Raw genomic sequence first — 10,711 nt, 5'->3', positions numbered from 1 at the left:
TGGTATATGTCTATATGTTTTATCTTGCATCTTTTAAAAGTTTAAAAATTTAAATAGAGATTAACTTATACATATTAGATCATCTTTGGGTTAGAAGTTTCTGTTTTTATACTCATGTTTGGTTAGAAAACCAGATTTTTGGGTTTTGAGGAATATGGCAAGTTTTGCATATCTTTTTTCTTGCTAGTACAAATATACTTATGATATTTCATTAAAAATAAAAATATTATAAGGAATATATATTTTGTTATATGTATCTCTATCTTTTATATGATTCATACATAAATAAATGCCAGTATGTAAGAAAAAATATATTATATTTGGAGAATGAAAAGTAATTATGCATGATAATAGTTATTTTAGATTAAAGATCACACTTTTGCACATTAGGGGGGGGGGGGGAGGAAAGCTATATGTATTATTTATGTCTATTCTAATTATTTTTTGAAAATTATTGATTTTAGACAACATATATATAGATAGGTATAAAGGTGTATTTTATAAAAGGCTAAGGATTTTCATTTATTTTGAAATTTGTTAGTACAGATCCTTCTTCATGATTTTCTGATCTATGTTAAATTTAGTGATAGTTGTAGGTATTAATGGAGGCCAAGCATGATAAGGCATATATGTCTATGCTTAACCCAAGTCACTATTGAGTTTTTGCTGTTAATAGAAAACTTGCCCATGAGACATGATGACTGATAGACAAATCACCTAACCCATGATCCCTGCTAAGCTAAATAAAGAATCCTTTTGTTTTAGGTGAAAGACTTTTGGTTGCTTCACTTGTACTCAATCAAGAAGCATCTTACTCACCTTCCACTTAAATGGAACAGTACAACAATATGAGAAATTGAAGGGAAAAAAACTACACATACTTACAGGCAAGGGTTGATTGCAGCATACATACATGGAATGTGTGGTGGAGATCTGACTATTTTTATATTTCCATACACTATGAAAATAGGGAATTTAAGTTACACCACAGCAACTTACATCAGGCCACTTCACATATCTGTCATGCATCCAAACAAATGCAATATACGTAGGTGATTGTGCTCCACCATGACCTTTTTGTGACAAGGTTATCCTCAACTTGTTGTGTACTAATACCCTCAAGGGACGGGGGACTGTGCAAAACTATCATAATATTGTTCGGTAATATATTAATCTCTTCTTCTTTGTTTAATCCAGACAGTAAAATTAATTAAACAAGCTGTCCAGAAGGATAACGTGAAATGATTTGGTATAACGGGCTGCTTACGTCTTCTCAACCAAACCCCACCATCTCATCATCTCACTCACCACCTAAATCCCACTTATTTACTGCCAGTCTAAGTGGGATTTAGGTGTTAAAATTAGTTAACTATAAAGTAAGAACTTCGCGTCGTTCCAGGCGCTGGGCTGGATCCCACCGACCGTAGACTCGTGACGTGCCGAGGGTGGCACGAGTGGAACAGGATCCACCGCCCGGCTCATCCTCAACCGTACGATCTATGAACTAGATAAATGGCATTTATCGGCAGATCTAGACCGTACGATTACATCACCAGCGGTGGGAAGTACAGATCCGCCAATAATTAAAAAATATCGGGCGGTATTACCGATTTATGGTCCGAGATAACGCGACGAATCACGGTAGCAGGGAGCTGCGTGTATTGCGTCGGCAGCTGACACGTGATGCATTTTAAGTTTACGGATAACTTGCGGTCAACGTGACAGCGGGGAAAGAGAGAGCACGTGGGTTGTTTGCAGATATTCCGGACGGTGTCAGAGACGCCTCGTGACGTCCGGATACAAAGCTCGTCTACATCACGTCATGCGGTTCACAACTTTATATTATTTTTCAAATATCTTTTATTACTGAATGTTAGGATTTAAGAACATCTACGGGCTGTAAAATTATGGACACTGCAGGACAGACATGAGCGCAAGTGGAAAACCGGACCTCTTGTCACCATTACGGACTCATCGTGTCCTCCTCATTGTGGCTGATGTCTTCAGGGCCCAAGGGCAACTCAGATACAGATCAGATTTTCGGATGTCCTTCTTAAGATTATCATGGATTTCTCTCCACTTGAGTCTTTTTTATCATATTTGAAGAATGATGGAAATAGAACCTGTTGTGGGATGGACATCAGAAGCATCGAGTCCGAAAATTTTATATCGGATACAATCAAGAGACTCTACTACTTAAGTATTATCACTCCTCTCCCACATGAGGTATCTTTTGCGGAGTAAAATCGTACAAGATGGGGTGTTAACCGGATCAAAGATCTGACCCCATTCCAGAGTGAACAATACCTCACGCTGGTGGAGGAGATGGGGTGTGTACGACTGGATAGTAGACCTCAACAATTGACGCCGTCTGTGAGATCCCGTCCCCTACCTGCAGCAGTAGACTTCCTTGCTGGGGGCTCTGTTGTGGGATGGGCATCGGGGGCATTGAGCCCGAAAGTCTCATACCGAATACAATCAAAGGACTCTACTGCTTAAGTACTACCACTCCTCCTCTCCCACGTGAGGCACCTTTTGCGGGGCAAAATCGTGCGAGGCGGGGTGTTAATCGGGTCAAAGGCCTGGGCCTCATTTCAGAGCGGACAATATCTCACGCTGGGTGGAGGAGATGGAGTGTGTACGATTGGACAGTAGACCTCAACAGAATCTTAAGTAGATTCTTGTGCATCAAAATAGTCTACCTTGTTCATTAAATTTGGTTAATAACAAATAACTGGATGTTCAAGAATGCTGTTTCCTCTCCTTGATTCATCCTGTAGTGAGCAAGCATGTAAGCAGCAGAATAATCAGTTTAACTACCATTGCAGGTATACGGATAGCTTGTGATTCTGTTGAGAATCACTGCTTTTTTATAATAGAACTCCATTCCTAATTTTATTTGCTTAATTATCTTACCTTTAGTAGCTTTTTTAGTCCTTTAATGATTATCAAAGTTTCTCTTTTAGTGGGACTGGAAAAGTGGTCATCTTGCTTTCTCTTGATTTTTGAGTTTGGGTGGAAACCAAACCTTGAGAATTCTATTTAAAAGATGTGGGACATTTTTTTGCAGCATAGTGTGAGAAAAGAGAGAGTGCGAGAGTTATTTATTTATTTATTTATTCATTGAAGTGAAGAATCCTAGAGAGATGCGAGTTTTATGAGATGAGCCAAACTCATTATTTTGATTTTTATTTTTTGAATAAATTTATTTTTTTTTCTAATTTTTTTTCTATTATTATTTTTTTCTCATAATTTTTATTAAATATTTTTTGTATCAAAGGTGGGTTAAGAGGGATATGGAAAGAACTCAAATATATCATATTGATTTTGAAGACCAATTGATGTTTGTGATCAGCTGAATCTCGAGACAAACTATGTCCACTACGGAGCATCCCTTGCTTTTACTCGAGGATTTCAAGGCATTATGTGCATGGTATATGCAAATCATGTCTATCGAAAAACTAATTAATGGAGTAGTGTATTGGGTGGCATGTTTCATTGCAAAGCATTCCAATAGAATTTTATGAATAATTCCATTTATCTAAAAAAAAATATATATTATTGTGAATACTGATGCCAAATGTATAAGCTAATCCATACATCTATTCGCCTTCCATCAAACATGGCATGATATCTACTGTTATATAATGCAAACTCCTATTATCTCACCAATGATAGCTATATGAGAGATTACAATTAAGCAAATCTTTATAGTATTCAATCTTAACAAATGCTACTTGTTTCATTGGAATCATGTTTGAAATTATGATTCATGATTTCCCCTTTATTTTCCATCCCACTTTTCCTTGGTTGACTACATTCATCCAAAATAAGACAAGAAAAATAATTTCAATAAATTACATGATTTTACATCAATTATTTTAATAAATAAACAATGTGTCGATAATTTGGTTTTGATTTGTCAAGATATATGAGATGAATGATATTTTGAAATCTATATGAATGGCTATCTTCATTTAATGAGGTTTATCATGGGGAAATGCCCGTTATGCATCATATGGTGGCAAATCTGGAAAGACAGGAATGCACTAGCTAGATCATAGAGAATCTATGGATAGCACTAAGATGGTTTTTTTAAAGGCTCGTCATAATTAGGTATGTGATTTTTAACTCTGCTCATTCTACAAAGTCCAAGCTTGCTTCTTGGTGCTCCCCTTATGAATGGAGTAAAGTTAATAATGATGGATCATTTATTTCACTATGTCTTAAATGCCTTATCACCAACATGTTCCCTTGGCCCACGATTGGGACAGCCATGTTCCCAAGGGGTTATATCACATCACTGTGCTGGCCCTATGGCTGAGGTCAAAATCTGATGATTAAGCATGTGAACCACCTAAGATGTATGCAAACAAGTCAGGCTCACATTGCTAGACTGTTTATTAAAGTGGTCATAAGACAGGCTTCAATTATGATCTTTGATCTTGGCCCGATCTAAATGTCGAACTTAATCTGCAAATTAACACAAAGAAAGTTTAATCCAAAAACGATCCAAAACCCAGAACCCGGCTCAACTCATTTTTAATTCTTTCTCCAAATTTTATTACTCCAAGTTGTAAATCTAGTCCAGCCAGTCTGACCTAAATCACTTCCATGCAGTACTTAAAAGACTCCAATTTGTATATTTACTTAAATGTTGTTGATAAAGTCTAATATTGATCTAATTTATATGAGAGCAATTTGAAGTAATGTTTGTTCTAGTATTTTGCTCGTTTAGATTATTATTTAGATTACTATTCTTAAATTGGACTGAGTTTGATGTACTTAATCATGGGCTATTGTTAGAATAATAAGGTTAAATAGGGAAGAGCAAAGCTTGAGGTGAATTAAGTATAAACAATGTAAAAAGGGAACACGAAACCCAACTGACCACAGTCCTTGGTGATGCTTCAAACCACTTCTGGGCTCTTAAATCCTAGTTCGCGGTAAAGCCATGGGTCTCAAAAGTTTGTAGAAGGAATTTAATAGTTAACTAGCAAACATATTTGCTGACCTAATGGTAACGTGGCCATTCTAAGATGGCACATCCCAGACCTAAGCGCATCCAAAACACTGGATATTGCCAAAAAGAAGGAACCAACTTAGTTAGCAACTTGATAAGCTCACATTAGGATGTTGATGCATGTTATAGAAACGTAGGTGGTGTCCAATGCTTAAATCACGTTGCTTCTAAACTTGGACAAGAAACAATGACATGGTTTACGAGAGCTGTTGCATTCAATTAAATGACACCTACCGTGCGTTGGTATCTGTGTGGGACCATATTAAGCTGTTTTCACAAGACATTGAAGAACAAGTACTGCTACCTCTCTAAGCTAACCTCCTAGGTCCTATGTGGCAGTAAGAGATTGGTGAGGTGTCTCGATGTTAATGAATATTAATTAAGGTCCCATGTACTATTTAGCCAATCAAGGAAGCAAATCATAGACTTCCATAAGGATTGATTCACATTGACGAGGAAAAGAGGAGGGGAGGTAATGGAAACATTGCGATATGCCCCTACAAGAATTTGATGTCATAATTTCTTCCAACCTTCAATTTTTTTTTTTACATCTAAATAGGGGTTAATATCCAAACATCTCCCCCACCCCTCCCCTCCCCTTTTTCGCCTGTGTGTGCGTGTGCGCGCATGTGTGACAGTGTGTGTTCTTAATTATACCTACCTCACTCTTTGATGATCATCTCCAACTAGAATCAAACCCATTTCTTGTTCAATTGGCAGAGATGATACTGTCACGACAATTGCTTAGTGGCGGTGTCATAATTTGCTTGCCCAAGTTTTGAGTAGTCACCTCATCGGCAATGGTAGAGAGTTTGATGTTCTAATTTCTTTCGATCTTCAACGTATTTTTAAAAAATTTTACACCTACGTAAGGGGTTAATCTTCACTGACCAGAATCAAACCCATTTCCTGTTCAATTAGTGTTCAATGAGCCAGGATGATATCATCACAACAATTGCTTGATGGTAGTGCCCTAATTTGCCTGTCCAAGTTTTGAGTGGTCAGCAACGACAGCAAACTTAAATTCATTTGGTATCTAGAGATTGATCCTTGCACAATTCTACAATCTACAATCTTTTCTGATGAAATGGATGCAAAACTTTTAGACAAAACCTAACTTTTGAAAAATTATATTCTAAACAGGTGCACCACATCAGTAGTGCATCATAGGAACAATTTGTGACGAGGTGAGCGGATGACAATTCGAGACAAGCCACAGGATGAATAAGGCCCACAGGTATGAGAAATCTGATTGGCATGGTACATCGATAATACGGTGCATTTGATGTAGTATTTAATTTCTCTTGGTTCAGAGCTCAGATAAGAGGCCCAATTGTACCCCTATAGCACACGCACCATGATGCACCACATCAATCACAACTGCACGATTTTGTAGATCCTATTTATTCATCAAGTGCTACATCAATATAGAAACAAACTAGTATGATTGACATGGTGCACCATCATGTGCTTCGTGTGATGTAATTTCTGGGGTTGTAGACCCGTGACCTAATTCGGTGGTTCCACTCGCAGCCTTTTGTGTGAGAGAGAGTAGCTCGGAAGTTGGATCGAGCTTGCAGGATGCCTTCCAGCCTTTGTGGGCTCACGGCTATGTTGGAACATAACACCGAAGTGTTTGAAGCAATGCTCCAAAAAGCTTCTCTCAGTGCTCTCAACCTCTTTCCCAAGTTCCCAACTTCCCCTCACTCTCAGAAAACGGATATTTCAGAATTAAAAAAAAAAAAAAAATCTACAAGGCCACGCTAACCAAACTTGGGAAATCAAAACACAAAAAAAAAAAGGTTGAAGTCTTTAAAATGAGGTTTTACTGAACAAAAATCGAAATTACAAATAGTTAACAGTGAAAAAGCCAAAGATCCTTCTTCTTGTGATCTTGGCTTCCTTCAAGGGTTCGAGCTCGACGTCGCCGGGCCGCTAGGATGGACCTTCGTTTTGGAGCCCTTCTTCTCTCCTTTGGCCTTCTCGCCTTCCTTTGTCCTCAACTTTTCCTTGTAGTGCTCTTGTTCGACATGGAGGCGGGCATAGCTAGCTCCCATGGACATCATCGTTACAGAGATAGTATTCGAGGCCTTCTTTTTCCGAGGTTGAGGCTTTGAGGGTTCTGTGGTGGAATTGGTCATGGGTTTTTGGTATTTATAGGAGTTGGTGGAGATGTTTTATTATTGTTTTCTTCTATTTTTAAGAAGGCTTTAGGTGGCCAAAGCAACAACTGTGAGTGCCCTTCAAGCTTGCCATCCACATCCACAAATATCTGTGGGCAAGCCGCGGATTCAGGTAATGGGGCTAGGATGCCAATCATAGAATTAGACCAAGGCTATATAATGAACCATGGGTTGGTCCGGTCTGGTTCTCTTTGGTGCCGTCCATGGGTTTGATCAATGACAATTAACACATGATAGGCCATCATGTTCATTTTTCTTTTTTTTTTTTTTCCCTTAGAAAAAGAGATGGAAACCTTGCAACAACAAATGGAAAAAAAAAAAAAATCGAATACTTCCAAAGAAAGGCTTCAAAACATATAGCACCATCAACACTATCATTTAAGATTTTATTTGCTCTTATCAATTGGTATGCAAAGAAAATACATGATAGGCCTTTAAATATGGTGAAGCCTAGTGTTTGATCATGTCTTGCACCAAGAAAATCAAATAACAGAGTATTTATTAGTGTTCGACTTCGAATTCTAATATGATTTTTAGATTGTAAACAACCAGTGCCTCGGAGAAAGTACTTAGCTTAGAAGGATACTTGTAAAATATATTATCACGGCATTAAAAATCAATTTCCACCTCTAGTTTTCTGGAATTCTCATCTATTATTTGCAAAATAACTACAACTATTATTTGGTAAAACACTATTTTTTCTCAAATACAAAATAAAATTTGTGCCCATTTATGATGGTATAAAATAATGCCCTTAGCATAAGTTTTCCTTATCCCTAGGAAACTAGTACACAATCCAAATGAAGCTTTAATGTTGAGATAGAGTAGCTATCCTATGATGCCATGTCCTAATGAATTTATGTATTTCTCTCTTACCATGTATGAAGAGAATTCATAAGCTTCTATGCGGATGGCCAACTCTATTTTGTTTATCAGAGAAAGGAATTACCATGAAAGGATTATGATGCATACTCTCTCTCTGTTTTTTTTTTTTTTTTGATGAGAACAAGGTTAAATTTCCATTACTTATTTATAAGCATATAGTTTGGTTATATTAGAGTCGTAACATACATGATATTTTGTTTTTTTTTGTATTTATAGTGATATATACATGATATTTTGAGGAGTTGGTGGCAATGTATAGATTGAGCGGTGGATATAATGGTCAAAGATTATGGTTATACATACAAAAATAATGGCAGCAAAGAGATGATTTCGGACTGAAATTTCAAGATATGGAGGCAGAGTATGGGTATCTTGTTTGCTATATTTATATCCGTCAGTGAAGAGCGTCGAATCGTAACAGGTTGTAACGGTACTCATGTATAGTTATGACTGAAATTATGTTTCAGCCCACAGTTAAGATTGAGGAAATGCAACAGTTTCCTCGTTATCAGTCCGCAATTAGCATTACATTGGAGGTGGGAACTTCATCTGCCAGTCTTCGGTTATCATCCACGAGCACACAGCCAGCTCGTTTCTTTCGCTGTGTTGATACATGGCTCGTTTCATTTCTTCTGCTTGCACCTCTCTTTGTTCCCCACGGAGACTACTCCCAGATTTTAACAAGGAAGGTCTTTCGAATAGGTGCCAGCAGCTTCATTTGCTCGTCCTTTACTTGGGATGTCCATGAGAGGAAGAGTGCAGCAGTTCGCTTGACAAGAATTTGCCATCAAAAACCAGAAAAAAAAAAAAAAAAAAAAAAACGCAAAAATCATAGTCATCTATCTTTTAAGAAATAAAAATGCCAACCAATTCATCATAAGAATCATAGCTACCCATCTCTCCTCTTAACATTTACATGAAATGCCAAGATGCACTTGTGGATGACAGTGCAACTACCATAGCTTATGGCATGTCTGAGTGAGACTATAAAAAATAAAAGTAGATATATTTTTGTCTAAAGAAAAGTCTAATTCTACCGACATTAAATCACAACCATCAGCCAAATATTTCTTCCTCTTAATTTGAGGTTAATAGCGGGCCAACCCTAGCCTAAACAACAGATCACTAGCCACATAGCTTGACCAAATACCTAATGTTACTTAAATCACTAACATGCAACCTATGTGCCTCATTACATGCTTCGAACTACATGAACCAAATCAATTCATTGTAAGAATAGACCAACCGGGTTCATTTGAACCAATCAGCTTTGGCGTAGTTGCACATCCTACTAGCTGATGCTGCATAACTGATAAGCTTTAAGACAAAATATCCTACCAGTCAATTTATAGAGATAAGGTCTGCCAAGTTTGTGCTTGCAATAAGCGCTCTCACTACGAATAAGAATGAAGAAGTGGAGTCGGATAAGGATCCAAGGAAAAGGGAATATGATAACCATCCATAGATTCCTCTCTAGGTGTGCGGAATCCCATGATATGGGTATACGGTGGGTAGGGCCGGCTCTGATCGAATATCTTTCAATCCTGAACCTCATCACATATGATGATGAACAGGGCTGATCGGGGTCAAACTGATTGTGACCTGAACCTGACCACAAGTGATAGGGTGTTGCGTCTGGTTAGGCGCAAGGAAATATGTCGGGCTTCATCAAATTAGGATTTAAACGAGGGGTGTTTGGTTCGCGATCGAAATCGAAATCGAAATGAAAATTGAAATAGATTGAAATCAGAATCGAAATGACCAAATTCTTCGAAGTATTTGGTTCATGATCGAAATCGAAGTCTGAATGAAAATTTGAATCCATGGAGGAGAGTGGGGATTGAGTTCTAGGTAGATTGGGTCATTTTCATTCCACCTCAGAATGGAATTCCTTCCAACCAAACGTTGAAATGGGAGTCATCCATTCTTATTCCAATTTCGATCCCTCACTCCTCTCAATCAAGTATTTTCTATAATCCAATCTATTCCAATAGAATTGTGTGTGTGTCTGAGAGAAAGAGAGAGAGAAGAGTAAGCCTGGTAAAATATGATCCGATCCATCAACCCGATCCATATTCGATCCACTATAAATAGATTTAGATTTAGGCTAAGCATATTCGAATCATTAACAGATCGATTTGTTAATCTATTTAATATTTTGATCAGATTTAGATTTTGGATATCTGATCCGTTTAATCTATTTAATATTTAGATTGGATTGAATCAGATAATCCATTTAACCTATTTATTCTATTTAACTTATTTAACATATTTATGACCCTTCTAATCTATTTAAAACATGCTTCACTTGTTTCTTACTTGTTTAACCCGATTTGTTTAACTTATTTAACCTGCTAAAAATCTATTTAACCAATTTAACTCATTTAATCTAACTTGGTTCATTTAATAAATGGATTAATTAAGCAGATCGAGTCGGATTATCTATTTAATAAATAGATCAGCTTCATATCTGAACTTTTGATCGGATCCACAGCGATCCAAACTCAATTGCTTCCATTGGAGTAGAGGGTTTTGTTGGGGGCGGGGTGTGTGGTGGATGGGGGACGCTGGCGGGGGTCGAGGATTTTGCATATATTGTGGCACTTTTCTAAAGAAAAGA

This window comes from Elaeis guineensis, chromosome 3 (assembly GCF_000442705.2).
Source record: "Elaeis guineensis isolate ETL-2024a chromosome 3, EG11, whole genome shotgun sequence".
Taxonomy (NCBI): Eukaryota; Viridiplantae; Streptophyta; class Magnoliopsida; order Arecales; family Arecaceae; genus Elaeis; species Elaeis guineensis.
This window is presented reverse-complemented; position numbering follows the sequence as displayed.